Here is a 26,827-nt window from a genome sequence, read left to right as displayed (position 1 = left end):
CTTTGCTGGACACTCGAAACTAGCACAAGATTGTAAACCAACTATACTTCAATTTGAAAAAAAAAAGAGTCCAGGGGAGCAGACACTGACTTTGACTTCTGACTTACTGACCTGTGAGAAAATTAATGAATGTTGTTTTAGGCAGCTGATATCGTGGCAGTTTGTTACAGAAGCAATAGAAATCTGATTCCCATGGAAACACAATCATATACAAACAATAAAATTAAGTAAGATTCTCATTTATCATCCCACAGCTAATGGCATTTTGATATTGATGCGTGATCATTTTCTTTAGTTTTAGACATACTCTATTTTTATATTGTGGTTTCATATTGTACCTGATATTTTACCTGAAATGGCATAAAAATGAATTCCTTAATATTCTATTTTGGTTATATTTTTACACAAATATGTCATAGTGGACCTACTTTCTAATCAAATTGCTTTCCTCTGTCAGGGGTCTATATTTAGTCCAATAAAATTAGATCTACAATTTTATCTGAATCATCACTATTTATTCATTGGAGATTATTTTTCAATTTAATTTAATTTTTAAAGTATAGGTGACTTATTGTGTTATTTTCACAGCAAAGTGATTTAGTTATATACATATATTTCCTATTATTTTGCATTGTCAGTTATTATAAGTTATTGCATATTTCTCCTGTGCCATACAGTAAATCCTTGTATCCCAGTTGCTAACTGTCAAGAGCAATAAGAAGTTTCCAGCTAATATGTCGTAAGAGACTATTAGAGTGTTTGTGATCAAGTCTCACTTTTCCATGATCCCAGGAGGCAAACAGGCTCACCTCAGGGAGCAAGCAGGAAGAACTTAGGACTGACATGTAAGGGGCTGGTTGCAAGGACGAATCTCAAAGGAGGTTCCATCTCACTGAAAAACTGTACTCAGGACAATTCTTTCCCAATTTCATATATTGAGCTGGATCATCAATTAAGTTAAGAACAAAGAAGTAGAATTTGTCCAAATATCTGAGGCTTTCAAAGCAGATCAAAGTAACAAGAAGGACATGGTGCCAATAATCCACAATAGAGATCAGTGCACCCATTTGTACAACTCAATATCAATAAATATTAGGAATTGTTAGGAAACTAAACTTTACTGATATTGACCCTGATTAGGGTGATAGGAGGGTTTCCATGGTAGCTCAGCTGGTAAAGAATCCGCCTGCAATGCAGGAGACCTGAGTTTGATCCCTGAGTTGGGAACATCCCCTGGAGTAGGGCATGGCAACTCACTGCAGTATTCTTGCCTGGAAAATCCCCATAGACAGGAGCCAAATATCCTACAGTCCACTGGGCTACAGTCCATCAGGTCGCAATGAGTTGGACATGACTGAGTAATAAGCACAGGGTGATAGGAAGCAGAAGCAGACTAATATTCATAGAAAAGGGAAGGTTCTAAAAAGTCCCTCAAAAATAAAAGAACCAGGAGCAGATAGTTCAAGAAGGAGATTCTACTATTCTTGTAACTGTCAGATAAGCCAGTGCTACTCACTCAATTCAAGACCAATGGGAATTCCCTGGTGGTCTAGTGTTTATTTAGGACTTGGTGATTCCACTATTGAGGCTTTTGATAACAGACTATGGAAATTTGTCTTTAAGTGGTTCATACTTGCTTTTAAAATCTTGTTACTTTGATAAAATAAATGAGTGTTATTTCACAACGATCTGTGGAGACTATGGCACACATAGACAAAGCTCATTCTGCTTCTACAAAATTAACCCCTCATAAGAAAATTTAAAATGGATAAATAATGGCTATTAACCAAACATCAGGGCTATGGGAAGCCCAAGACAGCTGTTCGGCTTCTCCCAGCTCCCTGACAAACCTCACTTTTATTTGACAGCATAAAGCGTTTCCTGGTTGCAGGGTTAATATATCACAAGGGGGGAAATGGTTAAAATCATTTTCTGTGATCTCTAGTGATCAGGGCACCTACTTTGCTGGGCAGATTGTGTGGATACTGGCAAAAACGTCATGAGCTTCTTAGACACTATCACTTTCACTGACGTCCTTTGTTGTCAGGCAAGGACCACAAAGCAAAGGGATTGGTTACATGAGATTGAACAGACTGTGCTAAGTATGACTAAAATTTTCATGACTTTTTGTCTGACATATTACTGGCTTCTAATCTTTATTTTCAGATATAAAAAGGTTATTCCCCTTAAGTCATTGATGGTTTAAAACAATTTAGTGATTTACACCTGTGGGTAAGATGAAAACATTTTTCTTTTCTCTCTGCCTTGTCAATCCAGAAATTGGAGACATTTGAGTTCTAAACAGCCTTATCAAGGTAAAAAAGACTGTCTCCAGACATATACAAAAATCTCATCGTATACTGGGGAGCTCTAAAAGAAATATCCACACAACTGATGTCAGGCCTATGACATCTAATATGTTTCACTGAATAGTAAGTCCTAGTTTTATTAATTAAGGCCTGTATTTACTATGACTCACTTCTAATATAGCTCCTTGTGGTTATGTTACACTGCTAACAGGCTTCACTAAGTTAAATTAAAAAGGATATTTATTAAATTTAAAAGGTGCTTCATTAAAAAGGACATTCTAAGTTTGTTTCTAAAGTTTATCTCAGTAACCAGTCTTTAAATAAAGATCAAATGCTCCAGGATCTGCAACCAGGAAATTAACAACAAGCTACAGTCATTTAACAATCTAAGTCAGATGACTTAAAGATGTCTCTGGGCTCTACCTTATGAAAGTTCTTGACTTAAATTCTTACTTATGATTTTACTGTTATTGCTAACTATATTATTTTCTATATTGCCTGTTTCAAGAAATGTCATCCCTTACATTATCAAATGTATGACTGAGCCACTGATATAATGATGGTATATAGTTCCATATGAAATCCACAGCTATAATGGATGTAACTCATATATCTTCCTTTGGTAAGCTCTCTTCTGTACATGTGACTATTGATACTTTCTCTCAATTTATATAGGGCTCCCCTGGTGGCTCAGTTGGTAAAGAGTCTGCCTGCAGTGCCAGAGACCTGGGTTTGATCCCTGGGTCGGGAAGATTCCCTGGAGAAGGAAACAGCAACCCACTCCAGTGTTCTTGCCTGGAAAATCCCATGGGGCGAGGAGCCTAGCAGGCTACAGTCCATGGGGTTGCAAAGAGTCGGACATGACTGAGCGACTTCACTCAATTTATGTGGGTCACTGCTCACTCCAGTGAGACTACAAAACAAACACATTTATATGCTTGTTTTGCTGTTATAAAACTACCAAAAACTATTAAAACGAATAATGGCCCTGCTTATACCGGTAGAGCATTCCAACAATTTCTTAAAATTTGGTCTATAAAACATTCTGCTGGCATTCCCTATAACCCACAAGGACAGGCTATAATAGAGAGGACTTATCAATCACTTATACATATCATACAAAAACAAAAATGCTATAGGACAATAAACAATATTGAATAAAGCTTTTTTACTTTTGATATTTTGAATATCTCGGCACAAACTATGGAAACTGCAGCTGAGCAACATGTTCAGGCTACATCCACAAATACAGCTAAGCCTGTGATTTGGTGGCAAGATCCATTAACAAGTGCTTGGTCACCGGAGAAATTAATTACATGGGGAAGAGGGTTTGCTTGTATCCACCCAGGAGAAGGTCTAGAACCTGTGTGGATTCCAGCTCATAGAGTAAAACCAAGCAGAAACAATAAGTGATTCCAGGCAACCTGATCATGGTTATGTTTGCCCTGATAACCATCGCAGTGAGTATACCCATGGCTTCAGCAGAAGCAAAGAATTATATCTATTTGGCCTATGTACCTAATTTCCCATTGCTAAGGCCTGTTAATTGGGGTGAAGGATCTATCCCTGTTTACGTTAATGACTCCTCCTAGATCCCTGGTCCAGAAGACAAGTGTTTGCCCATTCATAAAAAGGAAGAGGGGATCCCCTTCCATAGCACTTTGGGTTTTAACACTTGGCTTGTTTGTCTGGGTGCCGATCAGGGCTATCTTAATCTATCAATGAAAGCTTGGCATTCTAACATGTATACTATCATGTAAGAATCAAATCACCAGTCTATGTCTGACGCAGGATACAGCATGCTTGGGGCTGGTGCATGGGGATGACCCAGAGAGATGTTATGGGGAGGGAGGTGGGAGGGGGGTTCATGTTTGGGAACGCATGTAAAAATTAAAGATTTTAAAATTAAAAAAAGAAAGAAAGAAAGAAAGAAAGCTTGGCTTTCTGTAAATTCTTTGAACAGAAATCACACTAAGGCTCAGCTGTATTTACTTTCTGGATTGATATTTAGATATCAAGAGACTGATCAAATTAATCTAACCAAGCCAGATAGACCCTGTGTGAGAGCAGACACATACAGGCTCACCGACAAAATCAAATATACTGGGATAATTGTCATAGGATTGAAGGGGTGATCTTACTTAGTGAGTCCAATGGAATTGTCTGGGACTGGTCCCCTAAGGGGTACTCAGTCTCTAATTGCTCACAACTCATCCTGAAATCCTTATAAGAAGTTGCGTTGGTATGTGTCTGTATACAATCACACTAATATTACTGCTCATTCAGAATATCTCATTATCTGGCATGGCAGTGGCATATCTCTGCCACAGCCACAGTTCAAATTAGGTAGGGTTCAAACAGAAATGTGAAAATTGGCCATAAGCCTGAAAAAGTATCAAATTTGGGATGGAAACTATTCTCATTCCATGAATTATACTCTGTCATTCAATACATCAACAAATTGGACATTTTATACTCAAGCTTGTGTTAGGGATCCAAATGTGATTATGATTGGCACTATAACTATTAATCAGACAGAAAGAAACCTGACCTGCCAGGATTGCAAACCACATACCTGCTTGAACACTTCATTATTTAACTCGAACCATTCCTATGTGACTTTGCGTTGACGTTTAGGAGTTTGGCTGCCACTAACTCAAAATAGGCCTTGGGAACTCTCCCCTGATATGCATACTGTGCTCACAGTACTAAATTCTATTTTGAAAAAGATCCAAATGTTTTATTTGGCTCCTTATTGGCACCATAATGGGCATTATTGCCATCACCACCACAGAGGCAGCGGCGGGTATAGCTCTCCATCAGATTGTACAAACCACCATTTTTGTGCAGGAGTGGCATAAAAGTGCCAGTTCCACTTGAGGAGCCCAAGCTCATATACATAAGGACATTAACATCAGGTTGGTGGATTTAGAAAATGCAGTGCTACTCTTAGGAGAAGTACAAAATCTTAAATTCCAAATATATTTAAAGTGTGACTGGCACATTACTACTTTCTGTGTAATCCCCAGGAACATAACTAATCTGAACACTCCTGGGAGAAGGTTAGATGGCACTTGCAGAGCTAAATGGCCAAAAACTTTACTCTAGATATTAGAAAGCTGCAAGCAAAAATCACTGGCACGCAGCATGCTTCTCTTAGACTATTACCAGGTACAGATACACTTCAAGGAACAGCAGAGGGCCTTAACTCGCTGAGTCCTGTTGAGTGCATCAAAGGTATCGGAGGTGGTCTTGCTGAAACACTAGCTATGTTTTGCTGTTTCACTATAATCTTCTGTTTAGTCCTCAGATGCATGTGAAAAGCCCTCTGAGAACTAATGAAGAAAGAAGTTGCAAGATCAATGTATCTTCTGCTACAAAAACACAAAGGGGACTATGCAGGGATTAATATTCAGCTGACTGTTACTTTGGCTAAGCCATGAAAAAATCACTACAGGAAAAGAATAAAAGCAAAATGTAGTAATACAGCATAACCCAAATAAAAGTACATCGGGTTGATTAGCTGGAGTTGTCATGACCTGCTAAGCTAAGGAAAAACATAGTGTTGACCTTGGAACGCCAGGTCAGTACAAGTTCAGAACGCTGCCTGTGTACACACCAAGATGTCTTCCCAAGGCATATGCGGGTCTATGACCTCCAGCTAGGTGATATCACTTGTACAAGAAAATAACAAAGATAATTTAAAGTAATCAGTAAAATGGGAGGCGTGACCAGGGACACAGGGGGCTGACTTCATTGACGCACAACAGATACTTTCTGTTGCCAAGACACTAAATAAAAATGATGTTGCTCCAAGGAAGAGGGCTCTTGATCCAAGAGGTCTGAAGTCCCCCGGTCCCATCCTTAAAAGTTCATTTCTGTCTCTAGTTTCTTTTTCCCAAACTGTGGGTCAACCACTTTTGAGCCCTACCCACTGCTCTGGTCGCAGCATATGACACTGTAAAGTTAAGCTGTACATTCATTTCATACTTTTATGAATTGTAATATAGTCACCATTGGAGTGTTAGCACTTCTGCCAGACCAAATAACCATCACTTCTTTTATGTCGTTAGAACAATCACATTGGCTGCGTATAGCACGGTGCATACATGTAAACATAAACATCATATATGCATATAATACGGGGAATAGCGCGAACCTTTTTCACTGTACTATGTTGGATCTCCATGGCCTAACTGTCTACTAGTTTCAAGCAGTTTAGGCAACTTTCCTACTCCTCCACCTCCCTATTTCTGGGAGCCACCATTTTCCTCTGTTTTTATGAGCCTGGCTTCTTTACATTCCATGTATAAGTGCTTTCATACACTGTTTGTCTTTTTCTGTCTGAATAATCTCACTTAGTGTAGCAACCTCAAGATTCATCCTTATCTCAAATGGTAGGATGTCCTTCCTTCTCATAACTGAATAGAATTCCATTATGTGTATGTATGTGTGTGTATTATCGTTCTTTCATGAACAATTTATTTCCATATCTATGCTGTACTAAACATGAGATTGCAGCTATCTCTTTGAAAACCTGTTCTCATTTCCTATCGTTTCTAATTTCAGTCAGTCACTCAGTTCAGTCGCTCAGTCATGTCCAACTTTTTCCAACCCCATGGACTCCAGTGTGCCAGGTTTCCCTCTCCAATAACAATTCCCAGAGCTTGCTCAAACTCATGTCCATCGAGTCAGTGATGCCATCCAACCATCTCATCCTCTGTCATCCCCTTCTCCTGCCTTCAATCTTTCCCAGCATCAGGGTCTTTTACAATGAGTCAGTTTTTCTCATCAGGTGGCCAAAGTATTGGAGCTTCAGCATCAGTCTTTCCAATGAATATTCAGGACTGATACTGCACAAGATCAGATGATTCTTATAGTTATCTTACTCTTTGTCACAAGTATGGAGTATCTTGGGCATCCCAGGGACTCAGTGGTAAAGAATTTGCCTGCCAATGCAAGAGACACAGGTTCAATCCCTGGGTCAGGAAGGTCCTCTGGAGAAGGAAGTGGCAACCCACTCCAAGAAAATTCCCATGCATATATAAAAATATTCATAGATACACAAACTCAGAATAACCCCTCTTTCTTCAAAACACAGTCACCATGCACGTGTGTGTCTGAGTGACATGATCTTCCGTAGAAGAACAATTCTATCTGCAAACTTTTGGATGCCTCAAAATGGGAGCCTTCCTACACTTTCCAGTCCTACCAATCCTGTCTAACAATCAAAAGGACAATATTTACTACAATACACAGCACCTAAAATGTGTGGTAAATATTGACACTTGATGTCAAGACACTCTAGGCAACTTGTAGTGTTTAGGGTCGTGACTGTGTGGGTGTGTGACACAGTGGAGCAGGAATAGGCCACAGGGAAAAGGAACAAAAAGGATAAGATGGTGGTGGAGTGAACCTGGGGCACAGGGTTAAAGAGAGGGCAACAGAAGAAAGAGGGCAGAGAGGAAAAAGGCACAGGGAGTATAATGATGATTAAGTGTTCAAGTGCAAGCCTCCTGATGAATATACAAGCGAACAGAGTGGGTAAGAAGTTACCATATCGGGATCTTGGTGATCTGGGGAGATATTGGGTACACAGAGTAATGGGAAGAAAAATTTCAGTGGGAATGAGACATTATGGGCAAACGCGAGCAGAAGTCAGCAGCGGGTAAGTTTATAAAGCATGGTGTGGGGAGAAGGTGACCTCACATGGAGTAGGCAGGTCCTGGTAGAGATGACAGTCCTAGTGAGATAGTGTGTGGAAAGGGGATGGGTTCAGGGGAAATAACGGGCACAGGACACGAGAGACCTGGAGAGGACAGGGGGTATGAGGGAGCCCAAGAGCCCAGGACAAAGGGTCAAGTCTACAGGGCTGAGACCACAGATGCAGAGTGTGGACTGGGACAATATATGGAATCTAAAAACAGTACAAATGAATTTATATATGAAACAGGAAAAGACTCACAGACATAGAAAACAGACTTGTGACTACCGAAGGGTAAAGGGAGAAGAAGAGTAAATTAAAAGTCTGAAATTAGCAAACTACAATGGAAATTAGTAGATACAAAACAGAGAAGCAACAAGGATTTACTGTATGGCATACAGAACTATAATGAATACATTATAATAAAAAAAGAAAAATAACTTGAAAAATATTCATATATGAATAATTAAATCATTTTGCTGTAAACCTGAAACAAATACCTTATTATAAATCAACTATATTTCAATTTTAAAATTAAAATTAAAAATAATCTCCATGGAATAACAGTGATGTTTCAACAATATTCTAAAGGTCTTTATATCTTCATCATAGACCAGTGGTTAAGCAGAGCAGTTTCATTGGAAAGCAAGTCCAGTATGACAGTATTTGTTTAAATACTGAACCAAAAGATAATACATTAAAAATTCATTTTTATGCCATTTCAGGTATACTACTAAAGTACACTCTAAAACCACATTTCAACATAGAATGAACTTAAAACTGAAAAAAATTATGACAGCCAAGAGAAAAATCAGTTGTGGGAGATTAAATGGGAGTTTTACCTAATTTTATTTATTGTTTATCTTATAATTCTGCTTTTATGCCTGCTGTCACAAACTTCCATGAATTTAGCAGCTAAGAAAAACACTTACTCATTTTTTCACAAGTCAGAAAGCCAAAACCAAGTGGTCTCCTCTCTTGGGCTGTTAATGGGAGTTTCCTGGCTGTTTCACATCTTTATAAATTCTTCCTAATCTCTATGTGAATCCCTCTATCTTGAAAGCCAGCGTCAACACACTGAACACCGCCAATCCCATTGCCCACTCCCGTTTTCAATCTCTTCCTCTTCATTTCCTTCTAAGCGGTTTTTCTGTTCTCTAGGATTGTGTAACTACAAACAGCCTCCTCAGATAATACAGGAGAATCTCTTTATGTTAAAGTCAAGTAACTTGTAACCTTAGATGCATCTGCAAAGACCTTTCTGCCTGTAATGTGACATGAACCACCAAGCGATAACACCAGGGGAAGGAGATCTGCCTATAGTGTGGCAATTTTTTTCTTCAATGAAAAACATCTTCAATGTGATCATATCCATAGAACTATTGCCAGTGATTACTTCTTGGGATGGTCTCACACAGAAAGACAAACATTACTTACAGTTTTTTAAATACTGTTTATTTATGTGTTATTTCTTATATAAAGCTTGTACTAAATCTTAAAAATACTAAAGTAAGTAAGGGGAATCTCACCAAATCAGTTAGAGACCTAAAAGTTCTTGAAGACATCGTATTGGGTAAGAGTCGGGTCTCCTGCTGCCAATACTGAGGGCCCCAGACCAAGAGAGATGCTCCATCCAGGCCCACCCTAGTCACTCCCCATGCCCCAAATACCAAAGAGGAGTAAACTAGTGATGGTTTGGTATTCACTCAAACTTCTACCTAGAGACCTAATGAATATAAGAGAGTATCTTTTTTCGGCCATGCCATGTGGCATGTGTGATCTCAGTTCCCAGACCAGGGATGAAATTGCTGCTCTTGACAGTGGAAGTGTGGAGCCCTAGCCACTGAACTTCTAGGGAAGTCCCAAGAGTATCCGATATGAACAGTTTTATCACTTCAAGGTCTGATTGTAAAAAATGGCCTATAAGTGATTTGTGACTCCATTGTAAATGAGGGTACTAATACTGGGGCATGAGTTAGTGATCCCCAAATCTGCCCTAAATAACTCCATCCCCCTTATGTGGCAACCCACTCCAGTATTCTTGCCTGGAAAATCCCATGGACAGAGGAGCCTGGTAGGCTGCAGTCCATGGAGTCACTAGGAGTCGTACACGACTGAGCGACTTCACTTTCACTTTTCACTTTCTTGCATTGGAGAAGGAAATGGTAACTCACTCCAGTGTTCTTGCCTGGAGAATCCCAGGGATGGGGGAGCCTGGTGGGCTGCCGTCTATGGGGTCGCACAGAGTCGGACATGACTAAAGCGACTTAGCAGCTTTATTTCCATACTGGCTTCCCCTTCATCTATATTACCCAACGACCTTCACCCCATGACTCCTTAGGTTTTTCTCTCGCTCTCTCAGTGCTTTAGGCATCACTCTCCAAACCGATGATCTACATTTTCCCCTCCAACCCCCGCCAGGTCCTTCTATTTCCACACCTCACCTCCACTGTATATACCCCTTTGAATCTTCTTCCTTGACAACACTATACTCCCACTAATCCTAGCACCTCAGCTGGCAAATCCTTGCCCTCCATGGCCTCCCCCTTCCCTGTGGATCTATATTTTGCCCTAGTCTAGTCAGCTCTATCCAATTCCCATTCTCTCTGTACCCCTCCCTCAAGAACTTTTTCTCTTGTGAGTCAGATTTGTAGGGTCTTTCTTGTAAAGAATCAAGCTTTAAATGTAGACAACATATTTTGCAAAAATCATCACATTCATGGCTTTTCACAGTTCTCAGGTTATAGTGCTTCTCTTGGTGCCACTGTACCTGATCAGTAAATTCACAGACATCGTTTAGACAAAAAAGAACAAGGAAAACATCCACTATGGCCATGAACAAAAGGGTAAATTCAGCAAATCTTGGTGCTTAATTCCTGCAAATTTTAAGGAAAGATCTGTCTTCAGACCTGGCTGTCTCCTGGGAGATAACTTGGAATATTCTGGAATATTCCTCAGAGAAGAGTGTTTTGTTTTGTTTTTGCTGATAAATTGTGCTTTATTAATTTTAAGAAACTCTGTTCACAAAATGAAGCCAGAGTGTTTTGATATACTAGAGACATTGGGACATACAAGACCAGTGTGAGCAGAGAAGTTAATCCCAATGATGCCATTTATGATGAAGAGCCATTTGCTCTCAAGGTCTGGGGTCTGAGTAGCAGACATCAGTCACATGAGTCCTCAAAGCTAACTTCTTGACCTGTAGGACATCCCTGCACCTAGACTCAGCTGAACTTCCTAGGTTGGCAACACTTCATATGTAGCTCTAATACTTTAGCCACCTGATGCAAAGAGCTGACTCATTGGAAAAGACCCTGATACTGGGAAAGACTGAGGGCTGGAGGAGAAGGGGACAACAGAGGATGAGATGGTAGGATGGCATCACCGACTCAATGGATATGAGTTTGAGCAAACTCTGGGAGATAGTGAAGGACAAAGAAGCCTGGTGTGCTGCAGTCCATGGGGTCACAAAGAACCTGACATGACTTTGGGACTGAACAACAACAACACCAACAAGTGTACTGTTACATGTTGTGCAGGGCAAACACATCATCTTCATGTCACTTCCCTCAGAAACACATGGGGAATCTTAAGCCTTATTTCTTGTGAATTTCACCCCATGTACCTTTCCCTTTGCTGATTCTAGTGTGTATCCTTGCACTGCAATAAAGAGTAACCCTGGGTGTAACTCTGGGTGTAATGGAGAAGGAAATGGGAACCCACTCTAGCATTCTTGCCTGGGAAACCCCATGGACAGAGGAGCCTGGCAGACTACAGTTCATGGGGTTTTGAAGAGTCAGACAAAACTGAGTGACTGAGCACAGCACATATATGGGGGGGCGGGTGTAACCAATCCTGAATCTTAGGAGTCCTTCTATGAATCAACCTTGAGGATGGCCTTGGAGACCTCTGACTGAATAAAACAAGGAATTTCCTTGTGGCGCAGTGGTTAGGACTCAGCACTTTGACTGTGAGGGCTTTGGTTCGATCTCTAGTTCGGGAAGTAAGATCCCGCATGCCCCACAGTATGGTCAAAAAAACATTACTACTACTAACAAAACATCTTCAGAAATGTTATCTTGCTGTAATAAGCTCTGTTACCAAGTCTAGGAGCCCAGGCTAAGAAAATCCAACAGTGAATATATCCTACCCCAAAGGGGCTTTAAAAATACACACACACATACACAAACATAGAAGACACACACACAGTTACATTTAAGATAGACTGGACCCTTGAGACATGGCTTTATTTAGGGGCGCTTGTCAATATAAACAATGTAAAATGTCCAAAACTGTCAGCACCAATCTGCAAGTGAACTTGGTCAGTAACAATTTCATGTGATTCTGAGAAATAAGTACTGTTCCTATCAAGTCCTTGGGAGGGATCTGCCTGTCAGGCATCCTCCCAGAACCAGGTCTGTTCCAAGGCCCTGCTGGAGCTCCTGAACATGGGCTCAAGGCCCTGCATGAGGAAGGATGAACACGTAAAGACTCAGCAAGTGCCCCCTAGGGGAGAATCGGGGACATGGACATCACCACCTAGACACAACTGCTGGCCCTGCCTGTCTCACATCTCAAAAGACAGTAAAAATTTTCAAAGTGGGTGTTTTCAAAAACATAACTTATGCAGGATGTGGTATGGATTTAAAGGATCCAGTTCCAACAGCACTACTGGTTTCAAGGAAGGTTCTTCATGATACAGGAGACGTGGAGAATCTCAAGTCCAGGGAGAGTCATCTTGCTGAGGTCTAAGGCCGGTATTTGCACACACACAAAAGTTACAATGTAAAAAAATAAACTTTCAGCATGAAAGCTGTGACACAGTAAGCTGTGACATTTGGACTTTGTCCCTGGTTTACGACACAGAACTGATAAAACCCTTAGAAATGTTTGAGTGGTACAGGTGAAAGAAGTATTTTATTGTTTTTCATAACAAGCCACTTTTAATCATATCTGAATACTTTGTTAATGAGGTGACCTTTATGGGCCACTAAGGGGTTTCAGGATGGCAACTGGTTGCCAGAAACCCAACCATGTGACTAGACAGTTAGTTGGAACTTTCAGATTGACACCCTGAGCTCCAGAGACAGGACAGGGGTTGGAGATTGAGCTTACTCACCAACTCCGAATGACAATCAATGATGAAACCTCCACAAAACCCCCGTGAGCAATAGTGCACAGAGACCCTCAGACTTGGACAACACATCCACCTGCAGGGAAGGTGGCAACGCCCAACTCCATGCTCCTGTGCTTGGGCTCCATCCAGAACTCACCCAATGTACTCCATCTGGCCAAATGATTCCCAAAGTTCTGTGAGTAATACAGCATATTCTTCATTTTGAAGTATGGGGTGAGTGTAGGAACTCCTGATGTTATAGCCACGTCATCAGAAATGGACACAACCTTGGCCTCCAACACTTGATTCTTGCATTTAACTGAGGACAGTCTTTTGGAGTCTGAACTAGGTAGTTAGTGTCATTGCTGGAGTGACAGAGTTGAACAATTGCTTTACAGAGTGTGGAAAAACTTACTCACATTTGGTATCAGAACTGTTGGGAACAAAAGCACTTCATTGAAACAGTGGTAGGAAAATAAGAACAACAAATAGACTGATATTTACAAAGATGACCTGAGAAATGGAGAGAGAAGGTGAAAGAAATAGAAAGTACATTATCGTGACACAAAGAAGGTAGGAAGAGCCTCAACAAGCAATGAACAAATTAATCCATTCCACTGGTAAAATAAACTGAACATACTTTTACCTGGAACGTCAAACACTTGGCTAGCACTGGAGATAAAAATTTACATGGGCTTCCTTGGTGGTGCTACTATAAAAGAACCCACCTGCCAAGGCAGGTTAGAGGGAAGAGATACCGGTTCGATCGCTGGATCTGGGTCGAGAAGATCCCCTGGAGAAGGGCATGGCAATCCACTCCAGTATTCTTGCCTGGAGAATCCCATGGACAGAGGAGCCTTGAGGGTCTTTGGGGTCACACAGAGTTGGACACAACTGAAGCGACTTACCACACATAAGGATAGGAGATTTTGAGTGCCTTATCCCAGCAAAGCAGAGGCTGGATATCCTGGAGTCTCGGCTCATGAGCAGAAAGGGGCTGAACGTTGGGAAACATGCAACGATTATTGAAGACGTTTTCACAAAGAAAACATCAATACTGTCAAAAATAGCCAAAATAATATTACATAAAAAGGTAAGGATGTTGAAAAAGATAAAGGTGAACACCAGCAGAAGGATGGTTTTGGTAGCTCTGGACTCAGGGGAGGATATGGAAGCAATGTTGGTCCTATGAAAGTTTTGAACCCTCTGCTTGTGCCTGTACAGGATGAAAACTGTGAAGCCACTGGCCAAGATCATGAGCACAAAACATAAGGCATCAGGAAAGGAGAGTAATACTGCATATAATGAGTCTTTGGGTTGGCCATGACTGACAGCACTACACTGTCCGAGATCTTTTCTGTTCGTGACGCTTCTGTTTCTCAGTGTTCCGCTCATATACATAGGATAAATGACATTTATCAGCATGTTCAGGGTCCAGCACAGGATAACTGAAGGAACCATGCATTTGAGAGCTTTCACTTTAAGTTCTGCCCATTTGGCAGTCGTGGGGCAGATGGTGATGGCCTGGAAGACACTCAAGAGGAAGGTGGTGCCAATGGACACGCCCCTGCCAACTACACGAATGTATGGGAAAAATCTGCATATAAAATTACTGTCCATGAAATGCCACTCAAAATTTTTCAATGAATCTTGAAATATACTAGCAGACAGAACCAAGATGTTGGCTACAATAAGGTTCTTGATAATAAAATCTATAGTTCTCAGCCTTTGCCCAGTGCAATAAAGGAAGAAATAATGGTAAAGGACAGAGAAATTCCCCAGGATTCCAAATACAATCTGTGATAAGAAGATTGCTGAAACTGCCAAATCCCTGGCAGCCATGCTGTCAGGTCTCAGTGACTGATGGTTTTCTTCTCAGCTAGAGGATCCTGAATGGGAACACAAGGCATCGAACACAGGTACAATGTTAACTAAAACCCAACATTCTCCACTTACCAATAGTTCCTACTTTGAAAGGATGGCTTACTTCAAGTATTCCTGGCAGGTAAGTGCTTCCAAGAGTTGAATATATAACCATTAAAGAGCACTTTCAATGTATGAATCAGTGCTATGAAAGCCACATTTGCACAAATGTCTTTAATCCTCACAAATTCATGAGGCAGACACTGTTATTGTCTATATAAATTTGAGGCAAATATCAGCAAAGAGAAATTAAGCGTTTGGTCTAAATTCACTCATTAGGGACAGATGGCTAATGAGATGTGACCCTGGATCGGCTTGTAATAAGAATGGTGCATATAATTGAGAATACTAGTCACCTAGTCACCTCTGTTCTTCAAATAAACCAGGTCTAAATTTGGTTTTGCTTTTGTATTTTGTCATTACATTTAGGTTGGTGGTATTAATATTTTATTTTCATATTTAAGTAGTAACAATATTCCACTTAGCCCTAAAGACTCATTTTACAGGCAAATATAAACTTTGAATAAAGCTGTAGAAATTGTAACTAAATGTAGATACACTGCCTCACAGCATAAAACTGCAGGTACTTTCCCCATGACAAAGTGGATTTAATGAATACAAGAATGGCTCAGTGTAAGGAAGGAAATTGAAAGATTCATTTACTTTCATTCCTGGACAAAAGTTCAATGGAACAAATCATAGAAACCGTAGGACAGCAAATACTGATGCCTGATTAATGCTGTATGGTAGATTTTATTACTAAATCCAAATCATATATACATATATATATATATAAATACCTGAGTCAAATAAAAGTATTAACAGTAGGCAAGCTTTGTGAAAGATATGAAAATACAAGATGCGTGCAAAATCAAATGTTACGGTGAGCAATTTGTGTACTGTATAATGACATACATTTTTTCAATGGGTGATACAATATTTAAAAGAAGCAGAAATAATGTGAGCCAAAATGGTATCTGAAACATGTAAATTTCTATTTTTCTTACATGCTGCTTCTCTACCTTTAAGTGATAAGAGTTTCTCTACATTCTATAAAGGTACAGTTATTAAATGTATTAAGCACTTCATATATACCCAGAGTTAGAGAAAACACTTCTACTCCAGCAACAGCTGCTAGACACACTGTTTTGGCACAGGATCAGATGATTCCCTGGTTCATCCTACTCCTTCTTACAGTATGGACCACCCTGGCCACACTTATCAACCTAAAAATTATGTCTATGATTCCTGAAAAGTACTCTCATCATCAAATTGGCTTAGGAACTACAGTCCTTTACCATATGAAAAATCAGATTTCATTATCACTTGCTTTAAACCACAATAAGCTTTGTCAGTGAAACGTATATACATCACACTAGGAGCCATCAGGGATTGGTGAAAGGTCTAGGACCCCATCTCCCTTTTCCATCTCAGTTCACACTCAGGATTTATCCCGCCCTCCCACAGGGCTTTGGTGCTGACCAGGTTCATACACAGGAGATTCCCTTTGTCCAATATCTTCACTTACCAGATTCCTGACGCAAATCCTTCCTTTATAGATTCTACTTCACAGATGAACGTAGAGAAAGCCACTGTTTCTTCCTGCTGCCTGGATGGTGAGGTCAACACTAAGGTCAAAGCAATCAGCCTGTGTGCAAGAGGGGTAGGTCGACCCTGAGATATGAGCTTGTGATCCTGTGACCTCACCTCCCCTCAGAACTGCAATTATCATGTCACCTGTAACAGTGCGGGCAGGAACAGGCTTGGGAGCTGGGATTATTTTTGAAAACAGTCTCCCAGTTGCTAATTACCAGGGACAATTATAAGTTTCAGGTTATTATGTCTAAGAGACTATTGGAGTGCGTTTGTGACAGATGCTTGGTTTTTCATGATCCCTGGAGGCAGGCATGGCTCACACACAGGGAGCTGGAAGTACTTAGGTTTGACATGTAAAGGGACTGGCTGCAAGTGTGTGTCTCGATGGAGGTTCTACCTCGCTGAGAAATTCTACATAGAACAGTTCTTTCCTCATTTCATATGCTGAGCTGAACCAGCAATTAAGGTAAAGGTAAAGAAATGGAATTGGTTCAAATATGACTGTTTCAAAAGATGCACAGGTAAAAAGAAGGACATGATTCCAAGGATCTGCATTAGATGTCACTTCACTCATTTGCACAACTCAATACCAATGAATATGTAAACTTTTAGGAATACAAACTTTACTATTGACCCTCACTAGTGACAGGAAGCAGAACCAACTATTATCTTTAGAAGAAAGAAAGAAGGTTCCTAAAAGTTCTTGAGAAATAGAAGTGAGAAATAGATTTAAGGGCCTAGATCTGATAGATAGAGTGCCTGATGAACTATGGAATGAGGTTTATGACATTGTTCAGGAGATAGGGATCAAGACCATCCCCATGGAAAAGAAATGCAAAAAAGCAAAATGGCTGTCTGGGGAGGCCTTACAAAATAGCTGTGAAAAGAAGAGAAGCGAAAAGCAAAGGAGAAAAGGAAAGATATAAACATCTGAATGCAGAGTTCCAAAGAATAGCAAGAAAAGAAAGCCTTCTTCAGCGATCAATGCAAAGAAATAGAGGAAAACAACAGAATGGGAAAGACTAGAGATCTCTTCAAGAAAATTAGAGATACTAAGGGAATATTTCATGCAAAGATGGGCTCAATAAAGGACAGAAATGGTATGGACCTAACAGAAGCAGAAGATATTAAGAAGAGCTGGCAAGAATACACAGAAGAAGTGTACAAAAAAGATCTTCACGACCCGGATAATCACGATGGTGTGATCACTCATCTAGAGCCAGACATCCTGGAATGTGAAGTCAAGTGGGCCTTAGAAAGCATCACTACGAACAAAGCTAGTAGAGGTGATGGAATTCCAGTTGAGCTATTTCAAATCCTGAAAGATGATGCTGTGAAAGTGCTGCACTCAATATGCCAGCAAATTTGGAAAACTCAGCAGTGGCCACAGGACTGGAAAAGGTCAGTTTTCATTCCAATCCCAAAGAAAGGCAATGCCAAAGAATGCTCAAAGTACTGCACCATTGCACTCATCTCACATGCTAGTAAAGTAATGCTCAAAATTCTCCAAGCCAGGCTTCAGCAATACGTGAACCATGAACTTCCTGATGTTCAAGCTAGTTTTAGAAAAGGCAGAGGAACCAGAGATCAAATTGCCAACATCCGCTTGATCATCGAAAAAGCAAGAGAGTTCCAGAAAAACATCTATTTCTGCTTTCTTGACTATGTCAAAGCCTTTGACTGTGTGGATCACAATAAGCTGTGGAAAATTCTGAAAGAGATGGGAATACCAGACCACCTGACCTGCCTCTTGAGAAATCTGTATGCAGGTCAGGAAGCAACAGTTAGAACTGGACATGGAACAACAGACTGGTTCCAAATAGGAAAAGGAGTACATCAAGGCTGTATATTGTCACCCTGCTTATTTAATTTCTATGCAGAGTACATCATGAGGAACGCTGGGCTGGAAGAAACACAAGCTGGAATCAAGATTGCCAGGAGAAATATCAATAACCTCAGATATGCAGATGACACCAGCCTTATGGCAGAAAGTGAAGAGGAACTAAAAAGCCTCTTGATGAAAGTAAAAGAGGAGAGTGAAAAAGTTGGCTTGAAGCTCAACATTCAGAAAACGAAGATCATGGCATCCGGTCCCATCACTTCATGGGAAATAGATGGGGAAACAGTGGAAACAGTGTCAGATTTTATTTTGGGGGGCTCCAAAATCACTGCAGATGGTGACTGCAGCCATGAAATTAAAAGACGCTTACTCCTTGGAAGAAAAGTTATGACCAACCTAGACAGCATATTCAAAAGCAGAGACATTATTTGCCGACTAAGGTCTGTCTAGTCAAGGCTATGGTTTTTCCTGAGGTCATGTATGGATGTGAGAGTTGGACTGTGAAGAAGGCTGAGCGCCAAAGCATTGATGCTTTTGAACTGTGGTGTTGGAGAAGACTCTTGAGAGTCCCTTGGACTGCAAGGAGATCCAACCAGTCCATTCTGAAGGGGATCAGCCCTGGGATTTCTTTGGAAGGAATGATGCGAAAGCTGAAACTCCAGTACTTTCGCCACCTCATGTGAAGAGTTGACTCACTGAAAAAGACTCTGATGCTGGGAGGGATAGAGGGCAGGAGGAGAAGGGGACGACAGAGGATGAGATACCTGGATGGCATCACTGACTCAATGGACGTGAGTCTGAGTGAACTCTGGGAGTTGGTGATGGACAGGGAGGGCTGGCGTGCTGCGGTTCATGGGGTCACCAAGAGTCAGACACGACTGAGCAACTGAACTGAACTGAACTGAACTGAAAAGTTCTTGAAAATAATAGAACCAAGATCAGATAGTTTAAGAGGGAGATTCTGCTACTCATGTAACTGTCAGATAAGCTAATGCTACTTAATCAACTCAAGACCAACAAACGGGGAATTCCCTGCTGGTCCAGTCCTGAAGACTCAATGCTTTTACTTGCAGGTCAGGGCTTCAATCCCTGGTCAGGGAACTAAGATCCCGCAAGCCACTGGGTGTGGCCCCCCAAAAGAGAGCAACAAATGATCAACAGAATCCTCCACACATATTTTTGTGGAAAATTTTGAGTAAGGAACCATGATTGTTCTTTAAATTAAGAAACATTTATTTATATGAAACTATTCTGTATATATAAAACACTGAATTCCATTCTTACTGTTCCTACACACAAATCAACTCTTTGAACTAGGTTCATGATGGAATGACTGCAATTTCAACTCAGTTTCTACAGCAATTAAGATGGCCAACCCAACCTACACTGAAACACCCACACATACACACGCCAACTCACCTACACAAAGGTGCAAGCAGGCATGTGTGCACACTCATACATTCAAACATGTATTTATATACATTAACATATAACATGCACATACACAATCATTCTTGCTCTAGTAGTTTTAACTGAATCAATACACACTCAAAAGCATCAATACACACACTGAACACATCAAAACTGTCTTATATATTTATAGGGCAGCAGTGGAGAAGTAGATATATAGAATAGACTTGCGGACATGGGGAGAGGGGAGGAGAGGGTGAGATGTATGGAAAGAGCAACATGGAAACTTACATTCAGTCCATTTCAGTCACTCAGTCATGTCCGACTCTTTGCGACCCCAAGAATTGCAGCATGCCAGGCCTCCCTGTCCATCACCAACTCCCGGAGTTCACTCAGACTCATGTCCATCAAGTTAGTGATGCCATCCAGCCATCTCATCCTCTGTCATCCCCTTCTCCTCCTGCCCACAGAGAGAGCCAACAGGAACTTGCTGTATGGCTAAGAAAACTCAAACAGGGGCTCTGGATCAACCTAGAGGGTTGGGATGGGGAGGGAGATGGGAGAGAGTTTCATAACGGAGGGGACATTTTTATACCTATGGCTGATTCATGTTGAGGTTTGACAGAAAACAGCAAAATTCTGTAAAGCAATTATCGTTCCATAAAAACATAAATTTAAAAATTGTCTTATATGAAATTTATGAAAATTTTCATATCATAAATATACACAGTCATAGGAACTCAGAATTACACTGTTTCATAAAATCACAATCATCATGCAAGTGTGTGTCTCAGTAACATGATCTTAGGCAGAACAGCTGCATATCTAGACTTCTGACAGTCTGAAAATGGGAGTCTTCCTACACTTTCCAACCCTTCCAACCCTGCGAAAATCACGAGGACAATATTTACTACAATACACAGCATCTAAAATGTGCAGTCAACACTGCCACCTGATGTTAACACACGCTCTTGGAAGAGCGTATTTGGGGGAAAGACAGTGTGTGGTGTGTCATAGAGTGGAGTAGGAATAGGCCACAGGGAAAAGGAGCCTTAATAAGGATAAGAGGGTGATGGGGTGAAACTGGGGGCATGGAGTTGTAGGGTGGGCAGGGAAGAGAAACGGCAGAGAGAGAAAAGGGAGCAGGAGTTAAATGTTGGTCAAGTACTAACACATAATGCCAGACATCAAAGCGCAAATGGGAAAAGTGGGCAAGGGAGATACTACATAGAGGACTTGGGGATCTGGGTTGGTAAGGGGGGTGCAGGGAGTCATAAGAACCAAAGTTCCAATGCGTAGAGAAGTCCATGGGCAAAAGTGAGCAAAGGGCAGTGGCTGGTGGGTTTATAAAACATGGTGTAGGAGAAGGTGACTGCACATGGAGTAGGCAGGTCCTGCTAGAGTTAGCAGTCCTAGTGAGATAGTGTGCAGGGAAGGGGATGGAGCCCGGGGGAGATAATGGGCACAGGACATGAGAGCCCTGGAGAGGACAATGGGCATGAGGGAGCCCAAGAGCCCAGGAAAAGGGATCAGTACTACAGGGCTGAAGACCATGGATGGAGCGTGTGTCTGGGTCCATGGGGGCAATGATGAGAGTTGTGCTGTGCTTAGTCGTTCAGACGTGTCCACTCTTTGGGACCCCATAGACTGAAGCCCGTCAAGCTCCTTTGTCCATCGGGAGTCTCCAGGCAAGAATACTGGAGTGGGTTGCCATGCCCTCCTCCAGGGCATCTTCCCAACCCCAGCGATCAAACACAGGTCTCCCTCACTCCAGGCAGATTCTTTACTGTCTGAGCTATGGGCCAGGGAAAATGAGAGTGCAAGGTCGCCGAGAGCACAGGGCATGGGATGAGGTCACTGAATTGGGGGCAGATGGTCGGCCAGATGAAAGCAGTCATAGACGATGGATTTTGCAGCGGTGAGGAGAGCTGAGGAGGGTTAGACTCCAGAGTAATGGCCCCAGAGGGGTGGACGTCAAAATAGTCGTAGAATAGCAGCAGAGAGTTCAAAACCGAAACCTAAAGGAGCTGGATGGAAGCTGGTAGAGTTTTAGTGGAGGTCTAAATGTCACAGGGTGGAGATGAAGGATATGGCGGGGGAAGAGAGGCAGAATGAGAGCATGGATGGGTCCAGAAGTGATGTCAGTGGCAGAGGGAGACTGGAGGCCTCAGATTCTGCCTCCCATCTATTCCCACATTTGTGATCCAATCACAACACTCACGTATGGTTCCTTTTCCTAGTGAACTGTATTTGACATATAACATTGTGTAAAGTTAAGTCACATAACATGTTTATTTCATGTTTTTATAAATTTTAATATAATCACCCTTGCAGTGACAGTATCCGTTCCAGATCACATGATGATCAGTTTCTTGTCATTAGAATAATTTTGATGACTATTATTCACTATTATTGTCTACATTCACCATACTGGGGGTTATATCTCTAAGATCTAGGAGTCTACTAGTTTCAAATTTATCCCGTTAAACAACCTCTGTCCTATCCCACACCTCTAGGCTCACAGTAATCACCAATTCACTCTGTTTTTTCCAGCTTGGCCAGTAAGATTCTACATATAAACAATATCACACAGTCTTTGCCTTTCTCTATCTGACTTATCCCACTTAGCATGTCCTGAAGATCCATATATGCTGTCTCAGATAGAAGGATTTCCTTCTTTCTCATGACTAATATTCCTTTGCGTGTGTATCCATATATATATATATATATATATATATATATATATATATATGCTTTATGCAGTCATTCATTGTCAAGACACTTAGGTTGTTTCCATGCCTTGGCTGGTGTAAATAATGCTGCAATAAACATGGGACTGCAAACGCCTTTTTGTTTCTAATTTCAGCTCAGGAGCAAAAATTGTGCTCAGCTGAAAATGCCCCTCAATAGCCTTCAATTGAAACTATCAACAAAGTAAAATTTTGGATGAATAAGACTTAACAATATTTTATCTCTTCTTACAGGGTACTACTGTGTATAGGATCTAACACGGTGGGTCTGACAGGACAGGACAGCCAGGGTGAAGGAGGACATAGGGCTGTGATAATTCCAGGGAATTAAATTTCTGCTTGAGGTGATAATAACATTCTCGAATGAGACAGTGGTGATGGTTACAAAATACTGTCAATTTACTCAAGGTCACTGCATTGTACCCTTGAACTGCATGTTATTTATATTTTTAACTCGATAATTTTGACCAAAAAACCTGATGGGATATACCCAGGCTGAAGAATTTCCCAATGGAAAAACTGGGGAAAATTTGAGGACCAAAAAGGAAAATTATACTAATAACATATCACTGCAAATGAAAAGGAATCCTTGAATCCACTGTCAAAAGATAAGGGGAAAAACTCTTCTTTATGGAAGAATGGCAATTAACACCCTTATGAGATAGGAAAATGTGGATTTCCAACCATCATCTGAGGATTGGTTCATAGGAAATATCTACAGTGGATGCCAGAATAATTTGGTCAAAGTATTTAATTAAGCTCTTCAGGCAACTTTGAGGTTTCACCCCAAGAATTATTTTATTAATTACACTGGAGAAAATTCACTTCAAAAAGGAGTAAATCTACTATGCAATCATAACCAAATAATGAAACTCATCACCAATAACAGAAAATATCCCTAATTTGTACCTCTGATGTGATGCAATAAGAAGGTTCCATAGTCATCTGGGTGTAGCAGTTCTGCTCAAATGTTAAACCTGAGTCTCAGGATGAGGCATAGGATCAGGGAAATCTACACTGAAGGATGTTGTGCAAAACAGTGAGTGTGTATTCTTCAAAAATGTATCACTGAAGGAAAAAAAAAGAGCTGCAAGTGTTCTAAATTAAAGAAATGAAAGAATCAAGACAATGGAATGCAATTCTCTTATCATGATTAGATCCTAGATTTATGAAAATAGATAGAAAAGACATCATTGTCTTACCGGGAGAAATCTGTGTATGGACTAGCTATTCAATCATGGTGTCACATTAGCATTGATTTGTTAGTAAGATAATAGTTATTGATTGATAAGTAAAATGCCTCTATTGTGTTAGATTAGAGAATGCCCTTGAAAGAAGGAAGCAAATATTCAGGTATCAAGGGGCAAATTGTCCAAATGTCTACAATTTATTCTTACATGAAACAGCAAACACAAAAACAGATGAAAAATAATTTGTGATAAAACAGTAATGTTTGAAAAAAATAGTACTGTCTGGTGAATCTAGATGAAAAGGAAGCTGTAGGTTCAAGTTTTTGCAGATCTATATTCCCTGCTGTATTTTTGCATTTCCGTATGTTTCAATTTTTCAAAATGAAAAGTGACCATTAAATGAAAGGTGGGAATATGTGAGTACACTGATGCTGAGATATTATCACACCTTACAGCCAGGTGTAAGAGCAGTTTGGCAATTATGCACCCACAGTGAGACTGTGCAGTCGTGGCGGTGAAGCAGTCCCATCCCTCAGAACCACTGAGACAGTCCATGTGTGCACAAGGCAACATGGCCGACGAGCCACATCCCATGATGCGACAGCTGACATTTGACTCTTTAAAGTATAAACAGGAAGTGCTCTGACATAGAGATCTCATTAATAATCTCTACTGAGAAAAGAGAAAGCTCCTACACTATTAGTGGGAATATAAATTGGTGCAGCCACCGCAAAAAAACAGTATGGATGAGCCTTAAAAACTAAAAAACAGACTTACTATATGATCTAGCAATTCCACACCTGGGTATATATATTTAAAAACAGGCAACAAACACACTAATCCAAAAAGTAACACGTGCCTCAGTGTTCACAGCAATATTTTTTATAATAACCAAGATAACGACTCAGACTGAGTTACCAACAGATGATCAGAAAAGAAAGTGATGGTATACACACAATGGAATACCGCTCAGCCATTAAAGAGAATGAAAATTTGCCATTATAACCACATGGATGGATTTTAAAATTCCATGCTTAGGAATTATTATGCTTATAAATCACAGAAAAGCCAATACTATATGATATTACTGTTATGTGGAATCTAAAAACTGGAACAAACTAGTGAACATAACAAAAAGAAAGAGAAAACAAACTAGTTACCAGTGGGGAGAGGCGAGGGGGTAAGGGCAACACAGGAATATGGGGTCAAGACATACAAACTACTATCCATAAAATGAATTAGATACAAGGATTTATTGTACAGCACAGGAAACATAGCCAGTATATTATATTGACTATAAGTGAAATGCAAAATTTAAAAACTGTGAATCACTATGTTTTATGCAAACATACTGCAAATCAACTATACTTCAGTTTTTTAAATTAAACTAAAAATATTAATATTGAAACATAAAATTAACAAATAAGTGAACAAATAAATTCCTCTCTGGAGCTTTCCGGAAAACATAAAGATGAGATACAGTGAATAGATTATTGTCTCAATGTCCTTATAAAGGCGGGGTAATAGGCTTAGATAAAATGACACTGTGATTCCATTTTAAATGTATCCTAATTCCTAGGTTAATTTCTAGATCAAATTGCCAACATGCGCTGGATCATCGAAAAAGCAAGAGAGTTCCAGAAAAACATCTATTTCTGCTTTATTGACTATGCCAAAACCTTTGACTGTGTGGATCACAAGAAACTGTGGAAAATTCTGAAAGAGATGGGCATATCAACCACCTGACCTGCCTCTTGAGAAACCTATATGCAGGTCAGGAAGCAACAGTTAGAACTGGACATGGAACAACGGACTGGTTCCAAAAAGGAAAAGGAGTATGTCAAGGCTGTATATTGTCACCCTGCTTATTTAACTTCTATGCAGAGTACATCATGAGAAACGTTGGGCTGGAAGAAGCACAAGCTGGAATTAAGATTGCCAGGAGAAATATCAATAACCTCAGATATGCAGATGACACCACTCTTATGGCAGAAAGTGAGAGGAACTAAAAAGCCTCTTGATGAAAGTGAAAGAGGAGAGTGAAAAAGTTGGCTTATAGCTCAACATTCAGAAAATGAAGATCATGGCATCCGGTCCCATCACTTCATGGGAAATAGATGGGGAAACAGTGTCAGACTTTATTTTTTGGGGCTCCGAAATCACTGCAGATGGTGACTGCAGCCATGAAATTAAAAGCTTACTCCTTGGAAGAAAAGTTATGACCAACCTAGATAGCATATTCAAAAGCATAGACATTACTTTGCCAACAGAGGTCCGTCTAGTCAAGGCTATGGTTTTTCCAGTGGTCGTGTATGGATGTGAGAGTTGGACTGTGAAGAAAGCTGAGCACCGAGGAACTGATGCTTTTGAACTGTGGTGTTGGAGAAGACTCTTGTGAGTCCCTTGGACTTCAAGGAGATCCAACCAGTCCATCCTGAAGGAGATCAGTCCTGGGTGTTCATTGGAAGGACTGATGCTGAAGCTGAAACTCTAAAACTTTGGGTACCTGATGTAAAGAGTTGACTCATTAGAAAAGGCCCTGATGCTGGGAGGGATTGGCGGCAGGAGGAGAAGGGGACAACAGAGGATGAGATGGCTGGATGGCATCACTGACTCAATGGACATGAGTTTGGGTGAACTCCAGGAGCTGGTGATGGACAAGGAGGCCTGGTGTGCTGTGATTCATGGTGTTGCAAAGAGTCGGGCACGACTGAGCTACTGAGCTGAACTGAACTGAACTGACTGAATTTCTAGGTTAAAGCTAACACAAAATATATACACCACTTTCAAAGAAAAGATTATGAGGTAAAATTATATTTAAAAACTAATGGAAAAGAAATTAATATAGACAAGACAGAAAATATAGTCTGCTGATAGACAAATATATCTATTATATTCAATGTAAGTAGGCTAAGGTCTTCCTCAAACTTTGGCTACTATATTCAATAAACGGTTTTTCAGGAGATAAAGTCAAATAATAGGATTAAGG

This window comes from Ovis canadensis, chromosome 14, assembly GCF_042477335.2.
Source record: "Ovis canadensis isolate MfBH-ARS-UI-01 breed Bighorn chromosome 14, ARS-UI_OviCan_v2, whole genome shotgun sequence".
Classification (NCBI taxonomy): domain Eukaryota; kingdom Metazoa; phylum Chordata; class Mammalia; order Artiodactyla; family Bovidae; genus Ovis; species Ovis canadensis.
Note: the sequence above shows the minus strand (reverse complement) of the source record.